The sequence below is a fragment of the Mus musculus genome, chromosome 19 (assembly GCF_000001635.26).
Source record: "Mus musculus strain C57BL/6J chromosome 19, GRCm38.p6 C57BL/6J".
NCBI lineage: Eukaryota > Metazoa > Chordata > Mammalia > Rodentia > Muridae > Mus > Mus musculus.
The window spans coordinates 19,319,869-19,334,566 of record NC_000085.6 but is presented as its reverse complement, the minus strand read 5'-3'; positions in this window follow the sequence as shown (position 1 = coordinate 19,334,566).

The following is a 14,698-nucleotide window of genomic DNA, read 5'->3' as shown; positions in this document are numbered from 1 at the left end:
TTATGGGTATCTGTAAAATACAATACTTCTTTCTGAAATACTTGACTGAATTTTGTTATTATCCTCTTGTATGTACTTTATTTTCTCTTTGTATATGTGCATATCCTTACATGATAATTGTACTCTATAAATAAATTGTATATGCATTTTTCTACTTATATCCTTCTATCACCTATTTTTATTAATTTTGTTCTGGGATAATTTAATGTATGCATATAATCTAATCTGATTACTCTCTCTCCTCCCATCTCTGCCAATGCCTAATCTACCAATCCCTTACCAGTTCCTTCCAAAGAATAATGTTTTATGATTCTTTAAGCTTAACCAGGCCCATCTGTGTGACAATTAGAATGGTAATACCAATTAGAGACCAGGGAATCATCAGTGGACACACATGAAGTCAGTGACTCCCATCTCCATGCTGGAAACTACAGCTCTTTGTTTTATTCAGAAATTACATCGTCTCTCTTGTATTCATTTTCACTGCTAACTATTATTAGGTTACCTTAACCTGAATGCAATGATATAGTGACATGTTTCTGAGCACTTAAATGTTGACCTTTTATGTGACAAGCAATGGTTTACTAATCATTCTAACATAGGTGATTGAATCAAGATATTACAAAGATATTTATAAGATTGTCATTGCTAAGTCTCTAGCATGCACCTACTAAATATTTTTAGGATTAGACTTGGGGAAACCACCACGCTGGTCCATTAAATTCAGAAAATTCAAGCAAAACAGAACAGAAATGATATATAGACTTGAACAATATTAAAAAACAAAATAAAAATATGATGCATGGGTCAGACTTTAGCAAAAGCAAGGAGCCATTGTTGGGATGACCTTCAAGCAAAAGGAAAGAAAGCATTTCTGGGGGAACTGAGCAAACATTGATGAGAGAGCTATCTGGTGGCATCCATAGTTTAATGGGAAAAATACTATGAGTAAAAATATGAGGCCCAAGGAATTAATACCATGAATGAATTCTTCCTCCTATCAGACACACTCACAGGAACCCAAAGACAGAGGAGCCCTTTGTGTGAAGTCAGCAACACAGAGCTAGAAAAGTAAGACAAAGAATGAGAGAGTGCTTAAGACTCTTTCTTAAAGGGTAGCTGGAAAGTACTGTGCTCACTGGTAGAGAGAAATGGGTTCATGAGCTTATTCTATTATTTTATCTCATGCCAGTAAGAATATGAAAGCTCTACATCATCTTTGGTGCATAAGGTGCATACCCTTGGTTTTGGACAATCTGATTGCTTTGGCATGGCATTCTATTTAAACATAAGCAAGTCTTGTGATTGTTATAGGTGAACATACATTCTTATATTTTTAATAATATATAAAATTCTTATATAAAATTGGTGATTTTATCTTCTGTGACTTTTTTCCTTATCTTTCCACTATTATATTTTAAATCCGCTATCCTTAGATGTCTTCTTGTTCTCTATGCCAATCTGAATAAACAGTAGTACATTTCTTATTTTGATGCATGTATCTTCTTCACTGTGGTTGTTTCCCTGTGTGGTTTTACAATTTCCATTTATTGTCCTATATTGGTGATATCTATCACACAATGTAAGCACCACACATCAATTAAATTAAATATGATGGATGACACAAAGCATTTCACCCTATGTCCCAAGGCAAGTATAAAAATGTTAGATCCAGAATGTTCTTTTTATCATATCTATATTGCCATGACATGACTTTTTTCTACTAAGGAAATCTAGTCTAGTAAAAGTAAGAAGTGGAAAATGGGGATGGGAAGATGAAGAATATAAAAGGAGAAGCAAGGAACAGAGGGAGGGAAGGGGAGGAGGGATGGAGGGAGGAAGGAAAGAAGGAAAGAAGGAAGGAGGTATGGGTGGAGGGTGGGGAGAGAAGGAGGGATGGAGGGAGGGGCAGAGGAAGGGAAGGGAAGAGGAAGACGTTTATTGACGCAGAAGGCCTGTGTCCTTGACACCAACCTGCCCACCCTATTTACTTTCCTATAGTAAGTGAACAAATAATAAAACTAAAACCACTAATACATAGAAGAGTTAAAGAGTGAAGTGAAAAGGCACAAACAGTAGTACTGTAAATTATTTAGTTGCTTTAATCTTGATCCAGTTCGTCCACCAAATGAGCAATAATCTTAAGAATATTAAGAAACAGCTGTGAAATGTGTAAAGAAAACGTTTAAAGATAAGCTGTCTTACTTATCAATTTGAACCAACTGAAATAAATAACTAAACAGGCTTAAGAAGACATTGATCATAAAGCCTCTGATCCAATATTGACTGACATTAAAAGATAACTGTCCCTAAACTTGTTCTTCTTCAAATACTAAAAATTTTACTAATGGTGAATTAGTCAGTTCACTAAGAAAAATTATAATGGTCCATAAAGTTTATATGTAAGTCGATGACTTGTTATTTTCAAATATGCAGTACTTTTTAATTAGTCTAAAAAGCATGTTCATTTTCTCAAAGTGAAAGCTTTATAACCAGAAAAAAATGTGTCATGTTTCAGTTTTTAAAAGAGCTATTTGCCAAGTCCTTGAAAGTATTGCCACATTATGTATTTAAAATATCCGTGCTATAATTAAAAGTATGTAGTAATATTTCATCAGGAAATCCAGCAAGATAGCTGTGATAAAAACAAAAGACACAAAAATAATACAACAGATGCTGAAATATCCTTAGAAGAAAATTTCAATATTACTGGATTCAGAAAAATATAGAAAGTTAGTGACTTATTCCTATATGTTAATAAATGAGAAATATCAAATCAAATTAAAAATGGGAGAAAACCAAAATAAATATATGGGTCCTCGATAAAGTAAACAAAATGTAGAAATCACTCAACAAAAGTTACCATAAAAAATTTAACATCTATTACACCAAGAATATAAAATAAAGTTTTTAAAGCCAAAATTAAACACAGCGTTACTTCTAGAGAACATTGCAGGCTGTAAGATTGCAACAAGCTTTTCTCATGCTGTGCTCAGAGAGGTGAGAGGTGTAGCATCCTGAACAACGCTGCTCATCCATGCAGAAGCAAAGAGAGTTACATGAGCAGGATAGATCACTGTGGACCACATTCTGACCTAAAGATTTCAAGTAATCTAGGTGATCTCCCTTCGGAAGATGGGAGAGAAGGAAGCACATACCAACATGTTTCCTGAAAACAGAACCTTTCTGATACAAAAGTCAAAAAGATATTAGAAGAGAAAATGATCCCTAAAGAAGATAGGGATAGACCCTAAACTTCTTAAGTAAATACTAGAAAAATCACATTAAAAAGTATAATTTAAATGGAAACAAGAAGTTAATTTTTGGAGATTTGACTTTCTCAAAATTCTTGTTAGTCTTAAACTATAAGACTGGTTTTAAAAGGAGGAGTCGAAGTAATGGCACAGCAGTTAAGTGTGTTTACAGACATATAAGAGCCCAAGGTAGCTTCCCAGTACCCTTGTTGCATAGATCACAATGGCCTGTAACTGCATCTCCAGATGAATCTGACACATCTGTCCTTCACAGCCACACAGATAGATGTGCATACTCACACAAATATGCACACTTAGTTAAAAATAAGATAAAACTTTTCTTAAAATTGAAAACGCTATGCATGATATTTATACATGAAAAGAGGAAAACGTGTAATAAATGTAAAAAAAAATCAGTTGACAAAATTCACATTCCATTTATGATTTTTAAAAAGCAAACTAAAGCATTGGACTGAGGTAGAGGACCTCTATGGAAGAGTTAGGGGAATGACTAAAGGAGTTAAAGGCGATGGCAACCCCATAGGAAGACCAACAATGTCAACTAATCTGGACCCCTGGGAGCTCCCTGAGACTAAGCCACCAACCAGAAAGCATACTTGGACTGCTCTGAGGCCCAGGGCACATAGGTAGCAGAAGATGGCCTCTTGAGAGGATGCACTTAGTCCTGTCCCAGGGAGAAGGATATTCAGGGTGGGGGGAGGGGGAATCCTCTCAGGGGCAAAGGGAAGGGAGATGGGACATAGAACTCTGCAAGGGAGGACTGAGAGGAGGCAACATTTGAGATATAAATAAATAAAATAATTAATTAATAATAATAAATTAAATTTTAAAAAATTAAAAAGCAAACTAAGTAAAGCAAACTAAGCCTAGGAAAGTTCTTCAACTTCATAAAAGTCATCGCCTACATAAAATCTATAGTCAGAGTTGCATTTCCTCATTAAATGTAGGAAGTTTGTTCATGTGATTTGGGATAGCATGGAAGGGCTTTCTCACAACCTCTACTCAGTTATACATGAAGTTAATAGGAAGGAAATGAAATGTATGGTCTAAAAATATACAGAAAGAAGAAAAGTGTCTCTATTTAGAGATAGTGAAAATGTAAAATGTGATAAAGGACCTATTTCCAAACTTCAATAGCTATTAAGTAAACTTAGCAAATTATGATATAAAGTTTATGGTAAGAATTATTTCTACTTCTGTGTATTAGCAACAGTGAATTAGACAATAAGCTACAGTTATAATATTGATAATTGTAGAACAAATATATAATGTTCCAAAGCAAAAGACATGTGGGATTTATGCAATTAAAACTATAACATAGTACTGAGAGAAAACTTTAAAGTGTAACAACATAAAAATATATTCACAGATTGAGAAGGCTCAGTATGTTAGAATGTGAATTGTCACCAAATCTTTCTAAACATTCAGTGGAATCTCGTGCAAAATACCAGCAGAAAACCTTCTGTCGAATTGATCAGCTTACTCTGAAATTCACTGGGAAGTACAAGGATCTAGACCAATCTGTGTCTGACCAATCTTGGAGAGAAGTATGGTATTGGAGTTGTGCCTTCGAGACTTACCCAGTATAAATCAATGGAGTGTGATGTCAGCAAGGTAGCACACATATCCCAGTGAAATGTAAGAAGTCTGATAATAAGCACACATGGGTACTCAGGTGTCTATGAGAGTCCAAAGCATCGCAAAGGGAGTAAAAACATTGAAAAATAAATGTGCTTGACTACCCATTTATCTGTATAGCCACAGCGTCACCACATTATGCACAAAAGTTCACAGCACAACATAGATCTAAATATAAAGCCAAATCTACAGGGTTTCCAAAAAATATATACAGAACGTTTTATTTCTTAGGTATGTAAAGATATCATAACAATAAAAATAGAACACATCTCCCAAATGAAACATTTTTTTCTTTAAAATATTTCTTTTTTAATTTATTAAAAGTTTATGGTAAAGAATTTGAAAACATATAAAATAAAATCACACAATATATAGATTTTAACCAGACACACACACACACACACACACACACACACACACATATATATATATACATATATTATATATATATATAAGCTATTGTGGAACAGTGAAGCTTCATATTGAACTTTATAGTTTCACTATCAAATATATATTTACACACTTATTTACCACCAACACACACACAAATCCATGATAGAGTTTAAACTGAAAAAAAAAATCTTTCTGTCATCCATCAGGGCACAAATTATAAAAAGGTATAAATCATAATATTGAACTTATCAAACCTTGAAGCATTTCTCATTAAAATTAGATATGCTATATATTACTTATATAACATATATTAATTACATATCATATTAGTTTTTAAAATAAGAAATGTGCATTGCCAGCATCCATATAAAACTGTAGTCATTACTTTTCACCTAATCTTATTCGGTTTTCTTTCAATTGCGTTTTTCAAATATGTAAGTAATGCTAAGAAATAAGTTGAAAAATGTCAGAATAAATGACTTCAAAGAATCTTGAAATCAATGTTGAGATATGTCAGACACTGAGACATATAAAGTTATTATAGTTGAGTTACTGAATTGGCTCTGAAGCTCTGGTTGCCTAACTACAATGGAAGAAACAAAATGAATGCTATGATCCCTAATATCTACCTTTAAATCTTCAGGAGAACCACAGGTTTTCTAACATTGAATCTTGCCAGATGAAGGAAAAAAGACAAACACATCAAAGAAAGGAGACCCTTGTGGTTTATAAGCAACTTAGCAGTGAGCTAGTAGAGTCTTGCTCTTAACTTCCAAGACAAGTGAACTCACTAATTTCCCAATGTGGAAAGGACAAAAATCAAGCACAAACTGACTATAAAAAACAACAACAACAAAAACAACAACAACAACAACAAAAAACCAACCAAATAAAAAAAAACAAAACAAAAGAGGAAACAAAGAGTTCCAGGACCACACAGGGAATATGCCACCTCACCTCCTCAAGACTCGGCCCAAGAATACAGCAAAGGAACATATGCATATTCTGGCTCAAGGGCCAAAGTTAAGAGCAAAAGAAATTCTACTTTTGTAGGAACAATACTATAATATAACTATATAACACAAATATGATGTATATAATAATGAATATAAAATTAATGATAAGTTTATAAAATAGTAACTATGTTCAAGAACACAGTTCAGAGAGAAGAGAGTCTCTTTATTTAGACAGGAATCAAGAACATTTGAAAGAAAAATCTCTCAATGTTTGGTATACGTATGTCTGGCAAATAGCCAATGCATACAGGCTTATCTATGGTGCAAAGCAGCGACTGACTATCCACGGCAGGTAGACATCATCAATTATTTCTTTTAATCTTGTAAGAGTTGGCATATCCACATTCTCTAAAGTACTTGTTCTCGTTTAAATTCAGTAAAGATCCAGAATCTGCATTCTTAGCGAGTACTAGATGAATCTCGAATAATAGAAGGTAAGACCACACGTTAGATCAACTTAGGTCAAGGGTCACCTACCACCAATATACTGATGTCTGAATCCAGTCTTACAGCAAACTTAAACTGAACACTAGACTACAGAGGTATTGTAACTTCAGGAATTTATGATTTAAGTAGGTACATGTACTGGCTGGTTTTGTGTGTCAACTTGACAGAGGCTGGCGTTATCACAGAGAAAGGAGCTTCAGTTGAGGAAATGCTAAACTTGAAGAATAATCCAGTGACTTTTAAATTATGGTTTCATATTTTCCAATAAGTGCAAATTTTCTTTTTTTAATTTATTTTTTTACACTCCAGATTTTATGCTTCCTGTCCACCCTCCGACTGCTCCACATCCCTTGCCTCCTCCCCACTCCCACCCATCTTCATAGAGAATGAAGACCCCAAAATATTCACGTTTCTCTTGGAGCTTTCAAATATGTACTTTAAAAAAATCTTCGCTGTTAAAAAGAAAAGAGAAATGACACCTATTTATTTTTATCTCACAGCTTAAATATCCTAACATCTAATTTTAAACAAATGTATCAATGTAGCAATTATTTGGCATGAAATATGACTTATATGCTGGACTTGCATCTATTACTCAACTTGCAGTCATAAGTATTAGGTGATTTGATTAGCAAACATGAAAAATATACTGCAGAGACAGATGATTAAGTGCTCTGGTTTCCATCCTGAATGTATAAAATAATTTGACAATAATGAGCACAATGAGAATAAAACATTTATCAAAAGAAAGGAGTGTGTAATGTGTATTTCACCATTTATGAACATCAAATTATCATTGACAGAAGTTTGGTTATGTTATGTTTTTCTTCTACCACAGAGACTCTATATCTGTGTCCTCTGTCTTATAAATAATAACTGCCAATTTGAAGAAGCTGAGGTTGTTTGTGGTGGGCATTCCCTCAACAATTATAGATTTTTATCATTCCTCTGTTGCTGTTTAAGTCCTAAGTTAACAATCACTAGAAATTATACCTTAGGTAGAAGATAAACCATTTTATTACAAATTGATGTAATAAATTCTTTTTTGGTGTAATTTTTTAATCTGACAATAGATTTATATAAAATTCAAATAATAGATATGAATATTAATAAAAATGTGCTTTCTTTAGATACATTGTGCCAATGATTCATATGTATATCCAGTTATTCTAAAACTATGCTTTAAAGATGCAATTAATTCTAATGAAGACTTTCATCCTACATTGATGCCTAATCCCTATTCAGGGTGGATTAGTCAGTATTTAAATTTATCACAAGATCAAGAGTGATTAGTGGCCTGTCATAGAAAAGAATCTCATGAAATTCATGGATTTTTATCACAGACAATACTGAGGGTGAGTGCAAAGAACTGGGGATGTTATTCTGCAGTGAAAAGTCTCCCATATGATGACTGTTCCTAAGGTGTGCAATCTGGGGCAACTCCGAAGGACCACAACCTACTTGTGGGAAGAGTTCTTCCCTGAGACACATACAACAGCGTTAGAATGATTTGCCAATTTCTGGTTATTTGAATTCTTGTTTGAAGTTCAGCTTCACAAAGTGTGAAGTATGAATACAGCTCTGCCTTGTATACAAGATTTTCCAAAAGGGAAAAAAAAATCTTTTGAAAACAAAAGCTGAAAGACTTGGTGCTAAACTTCAAGTTTCACTGACATGAATACACCAGAGGTATAGTTTAATAAGGAAAATTGCCATTTTCCTATGATTGTGTTTGTGTGCTCTCAGGACAGATCTAAAAATGAATTAGCTTTGAGTGTACATATTGCAAAACTCAGAGATACCAGAATAATTAAAGTAATAATGATATCCTAATGCCTTGCTTGCCTGGAACTCAGCTCTGCTTCTGGGAATATAATTGATAGATGTATTGAAGTAGCTCAGATTTGCTTTGTCAGGCAATGTAATAGAAAGTCAAAGTGACCTCTAAAATATTTGTTTTCTCTTCAGAAACACAAATGGAAAAATCTCACATAGCCTGTCATTACAATATAGTTAAATGCTCAAGGAATTTAAGTTCAAGGAATTTAATTTTTAAGTGCATTTTTCTCTACAAGACACAAAATAACAATATAGCACTTGTATTGAACTATCCACTACTCTGACAAAGTGTTCATGTTCTTTACAAGACATTAACAGTGATGATTTCAAACATAAGAGCTTGCCTAGAAGGCCTCTCATTGGTTCTTTGGAAATAGTGAAGTTCTAAATTGTAGGTTGTCCAAATACCAATCTTCCTCTTTGCAAGTGAATCCTCTAATTTTAGCAGAAAATTATTCCCCTCTCCAGACTATGATTTTATATTTTAACTAATGTACTTGTTCAATATTTTTCTTTTCTCTTGTGCTATATATTTCTACATAAGGATTTTAACATAGCTTACCAGTTTAAAAATATGTATTAGTGATTTCTATTTATATGTTATATGTGCATGGATATGTGAATTAATGTGCACCATGTGTGTGAATGTGCACAGAGTGGTCAAAGGACATCAAGTCCCCTAGGACTGGATTAATAGGCAGTGTGGGCAGCCTGATATGGGTGATAGAAACAAAATTAAAATTCTCTGTAAGAGCAGTGACTGTTCTTGATACATGCTGGGCAGTCTCCCAGATTCTACCTTACCATATTTTTTATTTATTCATTCATTTTATATCCTGGTGACACATCCCCTACCCTCTTCTCCTCCCAGCCCAACTCTAATAAATCCCTTGCCTCATAAACCCCTTTACTTCTCCTCAGAGAAGAGGAACCCCCCTTGCATATTACCCTGTCCTGTTGGGGACATCAAGTCTCAGCAGGACTAAGCACATTCTCTCCCACTGGGGCCCAACTAGGCAGTCCAGAGAGGGAAAGGTTTTCCCATTGTGAGCAACAGAGTCAGAGATAGCCCCTGCTCCAATTGTTAGGAAACCCGTATGAAACCAAGCTTCAGATCTGCTACAAATGTGTAGTGGGCCTAGATCCAGCCTCTGAATGCTCTTTGGTTGGTGGTTCAGTCTCTGTGAGGTCCTGTGAGCCCTTGTTAGTTGACTCTATAGGTCTTGTGGTGTCTTTCACTCCCCCAGCTTGCTCAATTCTATCCCCAAATCTTGCATAGTTCTCCCAGAGCTTAGCCTGATTTTTGGCTGTGGGTCTCTTCATCTGTTTTCATCAATTGCTGGATGAAGCTTCTCGGGAACAGTTAGCCTAGGCTCCTGTCTGCAAGCATAGCAGAGGATCATTAATAGTGTCAGGGATTGGCTCTCTCTCATGGGATGGGTCTCAAGTTGAGCCAGTCAGTGGTTGGTCATTCCCAAGATCTCTGTTCCATCTTTATCTACACAATGCTATGTGTAGATATTGAGCATCTTGTAGGCAAGACAAATTTTGGATTGAAGACTTTGTGAGTGGGTTGATGTGCCCCTCCCTCCACTGGAAATCCTCCCTGGTTATAGGAAGTGACTACTTCAGTCTCCATATTCACAGCTACTAGAAGTCTCAGCTAGGGCCACCCTTGTAGACTCCAAGAAGCTTCCCCTGTCTCAGGTCTCCAGCTAGTCACAGAGATGCCACCTACTGGTTTCCATTCTCTCTCTCAGCCGTCTTCGAACCCTCTTCATATCTGATCCTCATCCCTGGTTCCTCCTCCTCCCATTTTTATGGGAAAGTGGGCAACCTTGAACTTCTACTTTGCAGCCATTTTGAAGCGTAATTACTTCTATGATGTAGAATAAGCCATATATTTTAGATGCGTTTTACATCTCAAACAAGGTGGTTCTTGTCATCTGCATTCATGATTTCAAATGAAGACTGTCCTCTTATGGGGGCTTTCCTTATCTGAGGACAATTACTTCTATTTTTCTTTAGTGTTAATTCTGTAGCAGATGATTCACCCATATAGAGCTTGGGTATTAGCACCATTTTGTACAAGATGATGCTATGTGTAGACATGTACTCTGTAACTTACAGGATATTTAATCACTTAGTTCCCACTGGATTCAAGTGGCATTGACCCAGCTGTGATAATCAAAAATATTTTCAGTCCTTGACAAATGCTGTGGGATAAAGTTATTGCTACCATGGCTTTATGAGGATGCTCCAAAATTTACTCATTTAAAGGAAGTTCTGAAGATCAGTAAGATTAAAAAGTATTAGTCCATATTTAAGATGAAAATATTAATGCTCAAGAGTTTCTGAGGATCTATTAACTAATTTTATAGGCAAAATTCAATAAGGGAATTACTGAGCTGGAACTATTGCAGACAAAAATAAATTAATAATTGGTAGTTTCTAATTCCAATTAAAGAACCAGACAGAAGAATGGGCCAGAACAAGAAAATAGACAAGATCATAGGCCTAGGAGAACTATGAGACATCATCCATGTCTTGCTCCACCATCCAACCGCATGTACTCCTCAAGAATACTTAGAACACTTGTTGAAATGAACCACAAGCTATACTTCAAAACAAATCTAGTGCATTTAAAAAAAGAATAATGAGAGATCATATGACCACAAGGTAGTTAAATTGATATAGAAAATGACAACAGAAAACAAAATTGAGAATGTAATAAATAAATGAAAATTGAATGCTGCACACAAACAGCTATTAAAAGATCATTAAGAGGCCAGGTGGTGGTGGCACACGCCTTTAATCCCAGCACTTGGGAGGCAGAGGCAGGAAGATTTTGAGTTTGAGTCTAGCCTGGTCTACAGAGTGAGTTCCAGGACAGCCAGGGCTATACAGAGAAACCCTCTCTCGAACCCCCTCCCCAAAAAAATGTAGTTGTAGTAGAGGTTAGAAAGAAATCTCTGGATGTGTCTATGTTGAAAAAGGAAACATTGTTCAATTTCTATACCTAAAATAACAGAAGAAACAGATAATAAAAACTGAGAAAAACAATAAGAAAGCTAAAAAAAAACCACACAGCAGGGCTTTTCATAAAATTAAAATTTATCAAACTTTTTGCTAGATTCACACGTATAAATACTTGACAGAAATACATGGAATTTAAATAACTAGAATGGCAGCTAAGTATCATCACAAAGCAAGATATCATTGCTTGTGATGATTTCTGTTGATTTGTTATTTGATTGTTGATGGTTATGTTATTCGCTTGGACTGGACATGTTGAGATCGGTGAGTGAGTCAGACCTCAGAGTGTACCTGTAAGGATGCTTCATGGACTCCAGTAAGTAGCTTCTCTCAGGAATCTGGGCAATGGGATGCAAAGGTTTGCTACCACATTACTCTGATCTTATAGAAATGAAGTGCATGATGAATGAATTACAAAAATATTTGTATGGGAATTAATTACAGAACTTAGACCACACAGAATAACTCTTAGAAAAGAGGAAATTATTAAAAATAATCTATAAAAAATTTGCCTCTGAAAAACTCATGATAAGTAAAGAGAACAGTTTTAATAAGCACAGCAAACACAGGTGATATATTTCAAAAAAACTACTTTGAAAATTAATATAAATTCTTCACAAACTTTCAGACTGCTCTTTTAGAGCACAATGGCACCAAAGGCAAAGTTATGATGAGAAAGTTGAATAGATGAAGAACTCTGAGTGTGCAGGTAAAAATCCTCCATGTAACGTTATCAAACTGAATCCAGAAAAATAGGAATGGAATTATAAATCAGGACAAGGTAATATTGGTCGTTTTTTCTTCAAAGTCATGCTAATATTCAAAAGTTAGTTAATGCTGTAAGTCACACCACTTATAGAAATACTTGACAGAAATACATGGAATTTAAATAACTAGAATGGCAGCTAAGTATCACAAAGCAAGATATCATTGCTTGTGATGATTTCTGTTGATTTGTTATTTGATTGTTGATGGTTATGTTATATCAGGTACTCATATTAGTAGCTGCAAACAGAGCGAAGAGAACCAGCAGATACCATCTCACGGTGAAAATGTTTGGCAAGCTAAGCACAGGAAGAATCACATGAAGAATGAACTTCTTCAAAAATGTGCACCGAGAGCTGTGCTTCATGGGGAAAGACTGTGTGTTTTCCCCTAGGGCTAGAAACAATTCAAAAAATACATTTGGCATTTGTCGAAAAAATGCCCTTAGGAAAGCAGTGCTGTGTGCAGCAAACATACACAAATAAACACACATAAGTACTGAACTTAACATATGAACGATGTGAAATGCTGTTTAAAAAATTAAGTAAGATCTACATGAGCAGGTTATTATCACATACCTTCACATTAGAAGGCAACAATGTTAAGATTTTGGTGTTTTCCAACTGATTTATAAACATACAAGAATCTGTGTCTGAATTCCATATGACAGCTTTATAAGAATCAGCAAGCTAATGTTCAAGGTCATGTAATGGTGATGGATCACATATACCAAAGAAATACTGAAACACTTCCAATTTTACAAAAATTCAGTAAAAAGCAATGATGGTCAAGGTGGTGTACTACTGGTAAACTATGGATGGATGGATGGATAGATAGATAGATAGATAGATAGATAGATAGATAGATAGATAGATAGATAGATAGATGATTTAGATAGATTAGATCGATTGCACATATAAATACACACACAAATATTACACTTTGTTCATCTTCATCAGGATTACATCACAGTGGCTAGGTTAAACATTTTAACCACCATTAATAAAGGTGTTATTTAAAACACACAAACTATTGTATGTAATCTTGGGTCTCTTTACTTCTTTGCCATCTTTCAACAGCCAGATTCTTTTCTGAAAAAAAAGTTTACAGAGAAAAAGAACATGTTGCATGAAATATATTCCTATGTTGAGATAATAGTTTTTTCCATTAATTTATGTATTTATTCATTTAAACATCTCAATTGCAGCCTTCCTCCTCGCTCTCCTCTCTCTTCTCCAGTCCCACCCTCCCATCTCCCTTTGCCCATTCTCCCTTCCCACCCCATCCAGTACCCACCCAACTCATCCTGACATAGTAAGTATCATTCCACTGAGGCTAGACAAGGCAGCCCAGCTAGGGGAATTTGGTCCAAAGGAAGGTAACAGAGCCCAAGTCACTCTGATGAGAGACAACCCCCACTCCATTGCTTAAGTGACTACTAACCATGCTTCTCTTGTGGTGGCTGTGGGAGGTGGTACCTTAGGCAGGGGCCGGAGTTCCAGGAGCATGAGGGAATGCCTACCATGTCATGTAGGTGAATTATGACCATCGGGGTTCAGACCTCAGCTCGACTGGAGACCAGCCTACAATTCCCCACAGACTACCTAGTTGTGAGATTTGCTTAGGCCTATGGTGACTGAAGGACCCATGGTAGAGCAGTACCCAATGGGGGCTTCCCCTTCTCCAAGGAGAAATGGAAGGGGGAATGTGTAGGAGGGACTTGTGGGGTGGAACTGGGAGGATTGGAGGGATGTGGGTAGGGACTATGATCAGGATGTAAAGTGAATTAATTAATTAAAAAAAAAAAAGTAAAAACAAAGTTTTTTTAAAAAAATAGCCTGGAGGATAACAGCATCCCTGGAATCCTTGTGCTCACATATAACATTTATGTAAGCAAGTGTTGTGTCAAGACAAATGAGATTTGTGCCCCATCCTCCAAGGTCCTCACTGCTGATCAAACCCTAGGGGAGAGACTTGTGAATCTTCTAAGTTTCAAGAACTTCTGAAAGCCTTTTAAGAGTTGTTTCTCTCCTTGTGCTGTCAGTTTCCTGAGACTTAAGGATGCCGCCTGAGGATGGAACATTTCAATGTGGAGGAAATATTTGGTTATAAGTGAATTAATTTTCTTTTTCTCAAAAGTGAAAGTTATTTGTCATTTTTGTCTCAATTATGCGAAGATTGTGTGAAGATGAACTGGTATATTTAAATCTTTAAAAAAAATGGATGGACAGACAGATGACAGGGATATAGTATATAGGAAGAAAGGCAGACTCTGTTAGATCTCTGCAT